Consider the following 13429-nt stretch of genomic DNA (forward strand, 5'->3'; position numbering starts at 1 on the left):
GGAGCATTCATGGAAATTCCAATGTCAGTGTTGTCTTCTCCAAGTAAGGTTCCGTCCAAGAAAGAGGAAGAGACTATATCGTGTTCCTGCGAGCACCGCCGCGCCACCAGCTTCATCGCCGGTCGGATAACTGTCATCATGAAGATGACGAATGCCAAGCCGAAGAGGAGAACCCACACAGACACTAGGGGACCACTACAAAAAAATGGAACATTTGTAACAAAAATTTTGTATCAAATTTAAAATTGTTACAAAAAACCATTTTGTTGTAATAATAATTGGCGATTGTTACAAAAAAACTATGTTTTCTAACAATCTATTTTTTTTTTTACAAATTATGGTAGTTTTTGTAACGCGCTGGTGTATTGTTACAAAATATTGTAATATTTTGTAACAAAAAGTAAAGTAGTTGCAAAAATTCGTAGTATTTTGTAACAAAATAGTTTTTCATTTCAAAAACTCTAAATGTTTTATAACAAAATATCTTTTTGTCTGAAAAACTCAAATTATTTTGTAACAAAAAATTAATTTGTCACAAAATTTAATATTGTTTGTAACAAAATTTTTTGTGTCACAAAATATATGTATAATTTATAATTTTTTTTTAATGTTAAAAACTTTAAGAATTAAAAAAATTGTTTATATAATTTTTTAAAATAATTTTATTTTGTTTCAGAAATTAAAAAAATTGTTCATATAATTCTTTTAAAATATATTTTATTATATTATTTTTTACATATTCATTAATTTTTAAATGATGTAAATATTAATTTATATGCCTTTAGAAAATTAGTATATAATTTTTAATAATCAGAATTTTAAAGTAACTAAAAATTAATTTGTGAAATTTAAAATTTTTTTATTAATTTATAAATATAAATAACATAATTAAAAATATTGCAAAAAAAATTTATAAAACTAAAGGCAGATCTGTAAAAATTCAAGGGCTAATAGTGAATGTAAAACTGTAAAAAAACTCTAAGTTTCCACCCTTACTCTAAGCCTTACTCAGTCACTCTCAACCTTCATCGCGCCGTCTACCCAATCTGGGAGGGAAAATGGAGCTGCTGTCGGAAGAAGAGTCATCGGCGTAGCCCCTGGAAAATGTCTCCGGCGGCGTCGTGGTCCTCCTTAGTGTCTGTTCCATTGCAAGCGCCTCCAATCTATGTCGTCCTGGCCGTCTTGACTCTGCTGTGTTCCGCATTCTCTGCCTCCGCGTCGTGCCTCTTTTGTATCTGTTACCTCCGTTTCTGTCGTCGTCTTGTTGGTTGACTCCTCTGCTGGCTATGCTCTGTTCGTGCCGAAGTTCTGCTCATGCGGTCACCTCTCCTCACCGGTGGCCTGCGTCTTCAACGGTGGAACGGCCCCAACCCGTCGCTGAGTGCTGACTTTGGTTCTGCTTCTAACATTTTGTAGTGTAGAGGTGAGTTTTTTTCTAATATGTAGTTATTCTATATTAATTTTGTGGACTTCATTCTTGCTGTTTTATTGTAGGTTTAGAAGAGAAAAATTGATGCTAATTCCTAATTGTATTTGTATGTAAAATTAAATGATTTAATATGTTGTTCTGTTTGTTCTTTTTCCTTTCTTGAGGATTGTATACTAAAGTTGGAAAAACTGAGTTAGACAATAAAGCAGAAGAAATTTTTATTAGCACTACAAAGTTTGTCTCCTAGCTTGATAGTGAAATGATGAAGATTTAATAAAAGGGTCTTCTTCTGGTGTTGTGTAGCAGTCTTTAATTTCTTCTGGTTCAGCCGTGCTTCGTTGGTCTGCTGCCGGTCTGCTCCGATCGTCTCCTCTGCTGAAGGTAAGTGCAGTTTAATTTAGTATTGAACCTTGATTCTGTTGATGTTGTGACTGAAAATATTAGTTTTATATGTATTTGACTATATTAGTGTTATTAGCTTTTGCTTTCTTTTTAGTGATCTTGATTCTTTTTTTTTTATACTTTTGTGTTTGTGAATTGAGTAAAGTAGGTAACTACATGATTCTTAGTAACATAGAAATATTGATTAAATTTTGTTATTAATTTTGTGTATTTTACATTGCATTGATTTAGGATAGTTTATGCTGCTCTGCTCATCCGGCGTTGTCCTTTGCTTCTGCTGATCTGATTTGGCTGTCCTTCTTCTCCTGCTGGTCTGGTCTGGTCTGACTTTAGTTTATTTGAGTATTGTTAAATATGCTGTTAGTTGATAATCTTAGCTGAAATATTGAACCTTGGTTCTGCTGATATTGTGGTTGAAAATATTGTTAGTTGATTATACTGATGTTGTTGTGGTTGAAAGTATTGGTGTGTAACATGGTTGATTATCTGATTTTTAAGTTATTTGGAGAGTTGATATTTTTATTCTATTTTTTGTTTCTGGGTTTTAATATTTTGATTCTATTTTTTGCACTTTTTTTGGTGATTTTGAAAGTGATAGTCGCTGTGATGCTATGTTATGTTATGCTGCTCTCTTTTTTTTCACTCTTTAGGGGAGGTTCTGCCGAAAGTTTTCTAAATATTTTGGATAAAAATTAGTGAAAAAATTATAATTAGTGTTATATCTTGTTTCTAACTTTTTTGTTTTGGTTTTTCTTATTTACAGGAGTGCTGAAATGATGACCATATGCTACCTTGAGGGCTCAAGAATGTTTTGATGTATAGAAACACTAATCTATGTTAGAACTTTTATGTTTTGGTTGAACTTATGCAAGGCGTATAACTTGTAAAACTAATCAATGTACTCACTAATGTTATTTTGTTTCAAAACAATTTTAGCTAAAAGGATATTGTTTGACTTATGTATGTTTTTGCATATTATATACATGTAAACTTGCTTATTAAAATCGTTAATATATTAGTTAATTTAAAAAATAATTTAGTAATAAAAAAAAGTTGTTATAAAATAATTAATTTGCTTTTGTAACTAAAGAAAAAAATGTAACAAAATCATGTTACATTTTGTAACAAAATTTTTTTATAGGAAAAAAAATAGATTGTCACGAAAAATACCTTCAAGATCAAAATTTGTTACCACTTTTGTAACGGCTTCTAGTTTTTTGTATCAGAAAAATTGTTACAAAATATCATATTAAATTGTAACAGTTTCATTTTTCGTTACAAAAATTTTTTGTAACGGAACTTACTGCAATCGCCCCCTTTTTTTGTTACAAAAAACTTTTATTTCAAAATGTCGACGTTTTGTAACAATTTTTTTTGTTACAAATACGCCTTTTCTTGTAGTGGACTCTTGTGGTTAATTGCTGCTATCGTCGGCCTTTCCGGTGAGTGCTACAGCGAGGGTGAGGAGGATCCAAGATGCGATGTCGTTGAAGGCGGCGGCGACCATGACGGTCTTAGGCTGTATGACGGACGCAACGTGCACGAAGGGGTGTCTTCATCAGCGTTCTTGGACAGCTAGGCGGCGTCAGGTTGCGTTTTGGGCGGCGGACGGTGGTGATCTTCGCGGCGTAAATTCAGAGAGAGTGCAAGAGACTGATGGAGAGGAAGAAACTGTAGCACGTTATTCGCACGCGTAAAATGGAGAAATACGTAACTTTCCCATAACCAAATCCTTATATTTTTTTTTGAAAGAGGAGCTCAACACAAGCAGTGGAGCAAGAAACAACAAACAAAGAAATAAACAACAGGAAAATAAAATAATCGAAACACTTGTTTGGGACCCTCACTTGTGTTCTTCTTGCTCACCAAGTCTCCCTCACAAGGATATTCATGAGTATCATCAAGCCATACTACAACTTTCTTCCCTGCAAGCACCTCTGGTGTGGACACCCCATGCTCAAAGTACACATCAATAATTCCATCATTCTTCTGTGCAGCAAAACACATCTCTCTTAACTCACCATCACATGTAAGAGCCCTCAGTCCACCATCTAAGCTCCTCTCCAGAGGTAGCCACCAACATTGAAGTATGTTGTCATACCGAAGCTCTTTGTAATAGTTTCTTACGAAGAACACATCTAACGTGTCCTCGTCTAAATCTCCTAAGCAAGTTCTGTTATCTGGTGAGTACACTAGTATTCCATCATCATTTTTTTAAATGTTTCCCCATGATGGACCATGATATCCATCAAAGTCTCCATCTGCATTATGCAGAAAAACAAATTGAAGAATCAAACAATTAGATTCACACATGCAAAAATAAACTTTGACATTCAACCACATACAAAACACTAGAAACACCCATTAACCAACCCAACTAAAATTGCATTAAAAATAGAGCATGAAAAAAATTTCTCCACTACCCACAAAAACCCTAACAGATAATGAAAAACTTTAAACTTTCATCAACAAAAATCATATTTTCAACAAACACAGACATTGATGCATATCTTTTGGTTGAAAAGTATTATTTTTTGTGAGTTCAGACGTACCTTCGTGTGCTCGCGATGAACTCCTTCTCCTTCCGTCAGCGACAACGATCGCACACAACAGTCACAGTGGTAGCAAACTCCACGGAGCCAAACGTTTTTAACGTTCAAACCCTATACAGTGGCCAGAACTTAGGATTTCATGGCGTGTTGTTTTGGTTTTCAGAAGACGAAGAAGAAGATGAAGTGATCACAGACGTTGGGTTATTTGGGTTTTGTTTCTAAAGATCTCTCAAACGACGCCGTTCCATCCATTCATCCTTTTAGCGCCAAAATTGACACTCTAGCGTGGCACCCAGCGTGATATCTCAGCGCCATGTCATTGCCGGCGACAGTTAATTTGTCCGGAGATGTGGGGAGGAACGACTCTGGTGCAATTGGTAAGTCAGAGACTAAATTAGTACAAACCATGAATCTCAGGGACCACTTTGGGGTTTAACTCATTTTAGAATTCTATTATTCTAAGTTTTATATTTTAAAACAAAATTTGCATAATCCTTTTATTGTTAATACAATCAAATATTTTTCTTTATATTATATATATATGTTACCAAAGAATCATTTAAAAATCTATCTCCCCTACGATTACATAACCGACTCTTTATAATATTCATAACTGATATGAGAATATTTTTTTGACTGTTGTAGTGGCTATGAAAAAATTAAAGCTAACTATAAAAAAGAAACATTTATGAATAATAAACAATATTCTTTCAAATTTCAACTAATTTTCAAAAAAGGATATCAATCTCATTAAAATTTGAGAATGGATTAGGAGAACACATATCTAAAATAAAATTCTCAAGTTGATTATTAAATGTCAAAAATTGAATGAAAAAATTCTAGTGAGATCAAATTAATTAATTTAATAGAGGCAAATAATTATTATTGCTATATACTACTAAAAAAATTTTAAATTGTAGTGAAAATACTTGTTCTCACACTCTAACATGTATATCCATCTTTGAAAATATCCAATCATATATTGAAAATTATTTTTATACATACCACTTAAAATGTCACTAAATACATAAATTTAGTTAGATGATCGTATAAATTTATACAATTAGTATATAAAAATTAAACTAAAAAAAATGTATCAAGAATGATGATAACTACTAACTAGGTAATAATGTGCTATTATTTTTATATTATTATAAATAATAATATTTGAGAGACAAAAAAAATCAATCTAAACAATCTAAATTTATTTTATTTAATATTTATTAATTGTTACTATAATTAATAATATTAAATAAAATAAATTTAAATTATTTTTTGTTTCTCTAATATTACTGATTTCAACAGAAAAAAAAAAACTTTAGCTTCATAATTTATTGAAAGTATACTTTTTAATAAATATATTTTCAAGTATATTGCAACAGTATAATTATTGGACTTAATAAGCATGTAGCAATTTCCTTGGTTGAAAATTCCAAGACCTGTTTTGTTTCGTTTGTGAAATATCCTTAAAAGATTTTATTAATTTTTACATCAGAAATTCGTAAAACTGAAAAAGATAAAACAAATATCACTTTCAAAAACTAAATAAATCTTTGTTGTCTTTATTATTTCTTTCCCTCTCTGTTTATTATTTTTGCGGGTGTTGTCTTTCAGTCTTTTTTATTTCTTAGATGACATATACTTGTAGGTGCATGCATTGCACCAGAAATATCTAATGGGTGTTATATTCTTACCTAATTGATGACCCCATGCATGCCTATTAGAAATTTAGAATAATAGATGGAGTATTTTCTAATAAAAGTTCTTTTATTTATGTTGAGTGCCAATAACAGTTCTGACCCATGCGCTTGGCCACTTCAATTTCATTATAATGCATACGAAAATTTATAGGAAACAAACATTTTATTGGGGTATTCAGGGTTTTGTTGGAACCATTTTTAGCGTTGTGATCTCAATCGGAGATCCTGAGATCGACGGAAAAAGTGGCCATGCGATTGTTCTTCTCGATGAGGCTCTAGTTGACGACTTCTGAAGGCGGCGAAGAGTTTCTGATTTTGTTGAAAGTTTTGAAGTAAGTTAGGTTAGGTCAAGTTAAGAGGTATATTTTAGTAATTTTGGATAGTTTTATAAGATTCAGATAATTTTGTTAATTAAAATTTATTTTTTATAAATATAATATTAATTTTTTAATGCGTAAATTTATCAACATTTTAATATTGGTGAATAAAAATGATAAAATTTATTCTTAAATATATATGTAAAATATTTTTTACATATATATACCTTCTATTAAAATTAAATTTATATCTAAAAGCATTTTTAATGGAGTGTTTTAAGAGTATTATTTTAATATTTTTAAAAGTAAATTAATTTAAAATTAAAATTTGCGTTAAAGTTGATTTATGAAATAAAACTAGTATCATTTTAGAAATAGGTATCATTTGATAGAAAATCAATAAAATTTTATTATTCGTATAATTATATTGATGAAATAATTTAAAATAATATAAAATTTTAATTAAATTAATATTAAATATTAGAAAAATAAATTTTATTTTTAATTTTAAAATACTATTTATCACGATTTCACAAATTATTTTTATAGAATCTAAAATAAAATGAATTAGAATTAGCATTAGAAAGGTTCTGATCGAATATCTCTCCCTACATATATAAGTCATAAGAGTACAGTTGACTAAATTATTAAATACAATAATGATGATGATGATGATGATGATGATGATGATGATGATGATGATGATGATGATGATGATGATGATGATGATGATGATGATGAATTTATAGTAAGTCACTACACTTATTACATCACTTCATATACAGAAGTTTATTTTGATTACATACACTCATTTAACTTTTTGTATACTCATTTAATCACCATAACTAAAAGGGCAATTTACGCTTATAAATTGTTTAAGCCCCAATATTACGCAAATACATTGTTTCAGTTTTATATACGCAAATGCATTGTTTCACTATTTTATGTAAATCGCTACTGGCAGCAGCGGTTTACAGGTATGCATAAACCGCTACAACTAGCCGCGGTTTATGTGTGTGAGTGTGTGAGTGTAAACCGCTGCTGGCAGCAGCGGTTTACGTGTGTTTGTGTGTGTGAGTGTAAACCGCTATAGGCTATAGCGGTTTACGTGTAGTGTGCTGCCTATATAGTCAAATTATACAAAATTAAATAAAAATTAACTAAGTTCCATACAAAACTAAGTTCCATACAAAAGAACATGTATTAATAGAAATAATTAAAAATTTTATATGAATAATGAGTACTAAAAATTCCGATACAAAAATATAACAATATGCATTAGAGAATGTAAAAAAAAAATTCTAAAAAAACATATTACTATGAACAAACAAAATAAATGTAAAATTGATTAAAAAAATCAAAACTTATAAAAACTGATAATTATTCTTGATTTTTTTATTACAAATAAAATCAAATGGCAAAATTAGCAAATAAATAATATTTTTTTAAATTATTTTTCATTTTAATAATTGAAAAGAGCGTAAAAACTACACTTAGTTATTTCCAGTGAACAAGAGTTAAAACATAGAAGTCATGTTTGTCTTTAAAAAAAAAAAAAAACAGACAAACAAAAAATTCTGATATTTAACAAGAAAAGTCTAATTAAAAAGATGTTGCAGCGAGTACAATACATAAGCCTATATTAAAATCCACGATTATAAAAATAAGTTAAAATATAAATATAAAATATATATTAAAAATAATTAAATAATATATATTTATATATAAATATATAATAATTAATTTTAATAATTTATTTTAGTATATAAATAATATTTTTAATCAAACATATACAAAATAAAAAGATACGCGAGTACATAAAAATAGGGTGATATAGTTCAGTTAGAGAGTAAATTACACCAAAAACAAGAACAAAAAATACTATTTTAATATTATGTGTATAATACACCTATATATCTCCCTATTTTTTTTTACATTCTCTAATGCATATTGTTATATTTTTGTATCGGAATTTTTAGTACTCATTATTCATATAAAATTTTTAATTATTTCTATTAATACATGTTCTTTTGTATGGAACTTAGTTTTGTATGGAACTTAGTTAATTTTTATTTAATTTTGTATAATTTGACTATATAGGCAGCACACTACACGTAAACCGCTATAGCCTATAGCGGTTTACACTCACACACACAAACACACGTAAACCGCTGCTGCCAGCAGCGGTTTACACTCACACACTCACACACATAAACCGCGGCTAGTTGTAGCGGTTTATGCACACCTGTAAACCGCTGCTGCCAGTAGCGGTTTACATAAAATAGTGAAACAATGCATTTGCGTATATAAAACTGAAACAATGTATTTGCGTAATATTGGGGCTCAAACAATTTATAAGCGTAAATTGCCCTAACTAAAACTAAATTTATTGTATCGTTCTTATAATCAAATTATTTCAATATTTTTATTTTCATTTACTCTAATTTAAAATATCAAATTATTTTAGTAAACATATATATAAAAAATATAACTGTCGTAAATGAAGAAAAATACACAAAGATTAAAAAAATAAAAAAAATTCAGCTAAAAAGAGACAAATTTTCGTTGTATCTAATTATATGTTAATAATTTTAATTTATTTTTTTAAATAAATAGTTTAATTAAAAATATTAATAAATCCGGAATATCCTCTAGTATAAAAATAATATGATTGAGTTTTGAAACAAAATAAAAATGATTGGAAGTCCCTAACTCATTTTCTTAATAAAAATCACTACAAGAAACATCGTTAAAATCGACGGCCAAATCGACGACTTAGCCGTCGATAATATTAAATTTCGACGGCAAAATGAACGGAGGAGGTGGTCGCTAAAAAACTTGTCGATTTTTCAAAATTCTAATAAAATCGACGGCTTGCCTAACCGTCGATAATAATTTAATAAAATCGACGACGTTACTGTCTATAATATGAGATTGAGAATTTTACATTCTTACTAAAATCGACAACGTTGTCGTCGATATTATTATATAAAATCGACTTCTTTTTTGTCGATATTTGATTCAATCGACAACGTGACTGTCGATATTTGATCCAATAAAATCGACACAGTTGTCGTTGATTTTATTATTTAGATACCGACAAATTCTTTGTCTATATTTGGTTTCTCTTGACTATTTTAAAATTAAAAAGCGACAATCATTCCGTCGATTTTAATAGATATGTTTTAATTATTTTTTCTATTTGAAAAATAGTAAACAATTAATGCAAATAAATATAGAAATAAAATTTATATATAATATAAATAACAAGACAAATAAACTTTTAAATATAAAATAAAACTTATACTAAATATTAGATAATGGGTTTACAAACTTATCAAAATAATAAATAACCCTCTAACTTAAAAGACTCAACACAAGATAAATAACTAAACTTAGACTTATATTCGTTTAAATTGTAATTCACTAATAATACAAAATATTCAAAGTAAAGTAATTAAATAACCTACTCATACTCGTCTAAATAATCATCCGAGTCATCAAGATTGTCAGAATCATCCTCCCTTTAAGAACTCTGTGGTTGTCCTGGTTGCTGCAGAATAGGTGGGAGTTTTCTACCTGGGGCTGTGCTTTTCTAGGAGCTTGGAAAAGTAAAAAGAGTAGGTGGGAGAACACGTGATCTAGAACTACTAGGACCCATGACCCTTAGATATTCAGTCAAGCTGCTCAAAAACTGATCCATTTTTGTACTAACAAGAATGGTTCATGCAGCTTTGCAAAAGAAAAAAAGCAGTTCCTATAGTAAAATTTAAAAGGATTCAGGTATAATTACAAATAAAACTGCATAATTCCAATAATCAGTAGGCTAACACAAACTGTGATTCATTCATTACCTTGGCAACAAACAGAATAGTTTTCACCAAGAGCATATAAAATTGGTTGTGTAATTTTCTCAGCTTCTTCCTACCATTAACAATGACGAGGAAAAGAATTGAGTCAAAAGAGTTTCTTTCTTTGGAGATAAAGTAGAAAAGTAATTTGAACAAAATTCTAACCTTTTCAGGATTTTTTAGATCATCAATATATAAAAAGTAATCCTCCACAGGAAAAGTTACAACCAAATCACTGGAAAATATAAACCAAGGATTAATACACAGTTTAGTTCAATCCAAAGTTTCAATTTTAGTTTCAATTATCACGTCTAGTCTCCTTCGATGGCCATATCACAATATTCAAGCATTATGCTAACAGAAATAGAAATAGAAATAACAATATATGGCTAAACAGAATAAAGCACAATACAAAAAACTCTTACAGATTATTCTGTTCGAACATGCCAATGATGTGTCCATAGATATCAAGGGAGAATACTAGAAATTGTCAAGAAATTCAAGATAAGTCTCCAACAAAATGATGGAGTAGTCTTCATCTTACACATGAATGAATGTATCAATAAAAGCATTTGTAAGGATACATAGCTCACACTCTTTGTCAAATATAGCCTTTTTAAGAAGTTGGAGAGACTAAAATATTAATGAATAAGTAGAAAATTAGGTATGGCATCAAATCAGCAATGAGATTAAAATCAGGTATGGCATCAAAGCAGCCCCAACAGAAAATTAATGAGATTAAAATGTCAAGTTGCAAAAATGGACCGCAAAGTAGGATATTAAATTGTGCATAGAGTTACTCTAATGCACTATCATTTAATACAAAAAAATTTAAAAATGAGAGCCTATTATCACCAAGAAACTATCCTCTTTCACCTTTTTTTTTCTTCTCACTCCTTCTATCACATAGAACAGGGCCAAATTGAACTTCACAACTATCTTACAAGTGTTTATGAAGAGGGGGATGCAAGATCCACCTTAATTACCATGATTCAAGCACTAAATCATGCTAAACACGGGGTTGACATCCTATTAGGCACTCGAGTAAACACTAAACTATGCTAAATACGTTGGATTTTTAGAGTAGTGTGATTATTATTTCAAGTCTTAGTTGTTAAACTTTTATTAATGATAATAAATGTGTAGAGCATACCTGTTCACTTTATCAACTTTATTTTTTTAAAATCTTACAAATTTTAATTTTAATAATATTTTTTAAAATATTATAATTACATAATCATCACAACATAGTCCTAATAAAATGACCACTTATATATAAGGCTAGCTCTTTAAAATAAGAGGAGAAAAATTAATTAAAGTTACCTAAAAGTCTAAAATATAGACTTTAGGTGGATTCTAATGCCAAATATAGGTATATTTAATCAATACTAACTAATTTTCTATTTTTGATATTATGCTAATGTGTGTGGAGATATAGTCAGAAACTGTGTAAACCTTACTTAACAGTTAACACCAATGTAATATTTGAGAATAGGAACAACTTTTCATCAAATTATTATTATTTAGCACTAAATGAAGACTTTGAAGTCACGTCAAATGTTATCTTTCTTATGCAATTCACATCCATATACACGGATAATGAAAATAACAAAAATCTTGCAGAAGACATCTATTTTCTATAATATACATACATATATAAACATAACCAAAGCAAATACTTACCAAATACAGTCTCAAAGGACATCATAGGATATAGGTTTATCATTTCTGCACGTGAGAGTATGAAATGAGAAAGAAGATCTATATCTATATTAGGATAATCTATTCTATTATGTGCATAAAAAATCACTACTCAATACCTTAATTATTCATCCCTACACCCCTTCACAACTTTTCTCTCATAACATAACTGCAACAATAGACAAAGGAAAAAAGTAAAGTAACTATCAACAAGAAGAAGGTATCTTACTCAATTCAAAAACACACAAACACACAGATAATGAAAAGAACAAAAATCTGGTGTCTATTTAATATGCAAAATTGCAAATAACATGGAACAGACTACAATACTAAGGCAACAATGCGGGAGTGGGACATTCAACAATTAACTAGGCCTTATCTCATTCGGTAAGACTAGAAACTTCTACACGAGTCAAATAATGCAATTGAGGAAGATTAAAAATTATACTATCAAATAAATAATTAATCTGATAACACTCCTCCTTCTTTTTTACATTGATCATGTCAAGGAAAAATGCATAATGCACAGGCATTGCAAAACAACAAGACAATGGTGTAATTTGACCATTACAGATTTCAAAACCTTAGATAAATTACATGCAAAATGTAAAAGCTATTCACTCCTATATCAAACACTCTAAGTGAATTCCATAGAAACCTCACTTGCCTGCTTACCAAATAATGAAGAAATCAGTGACACAATGTGCTCCTCCAATTCCTCTTGGTACCTTTCTTTCTTGTTCTTTTTATTGACAGGAATCTGAACAACAAAGCACACAACCTGAATATTACAATTAGGTCATAGTTTACACCTAAAATAGGAGATTTGCAATTGAAACTAAAGTTGGCTTTGAAAACGATACCTGGTTCTTGTGAGCTTGATTGAGAGAGAACGGAGAAGGACTAAAGTAGGAAGAGCCATGTAAAACCCGGTTAATTAACGACTAATTAACCCATAAATGAGGATTTATTCTAGAAAGCCTAAAATGTGATTTTTATGGCTAAATGTGATAGAGGAGACTGAGACGAGAATTTTGGTACCAATTTTATAGAATTCGGACCAAGATTGGACCGAACGGGCCAAACCGGGCCAACCGGACCCAAAGTGGGCCCTTGGCCCAACATAACTTAACCAAAACCCTAGTTTTCAGCACTCTCTCTCCTCACTTGTTACACACACACGCTGAAATTAGAGGGAAGGGGGGAGAAGAACACTCTCTCAAACTTCTTCCTCTCACTTGATCTTCAAACCACCATAACTTTTGATCTAGAGCTCCGATTGCCGCTCCGTTTGTGGCCACGCGTTCACCGCAGAGAGCTCTACAAAACCCATACAATTAATCTTGAGGTAAGCCACGTTTTGCTCTTCGAAATTCCAGCCCTTATTTTCGAGTTTCATGGGTAAAATGTTGAGATTTTGGGTTCTTTGATGTTATATGACCCAACTCTCTTGAAGGAGAAGGTTAATCTTGTCTCC

The sequence above is a fragment of the Arachis stenosperma genome, chromosome 3 (genome assembly GCF_014773155.1).
Source record: "Arachis stenosperma cultivar V10309 chromosome 3, arast.V10309.gnm1.PFL2, whole genome shotgun sequence".
Classification (NCBI taxonomy): Eukaryota; Viridiplantae; Streptophyta; class Magnoliopsida; order Fabales; family Fabaceae; genus Arachis; species Arachis stenosperma.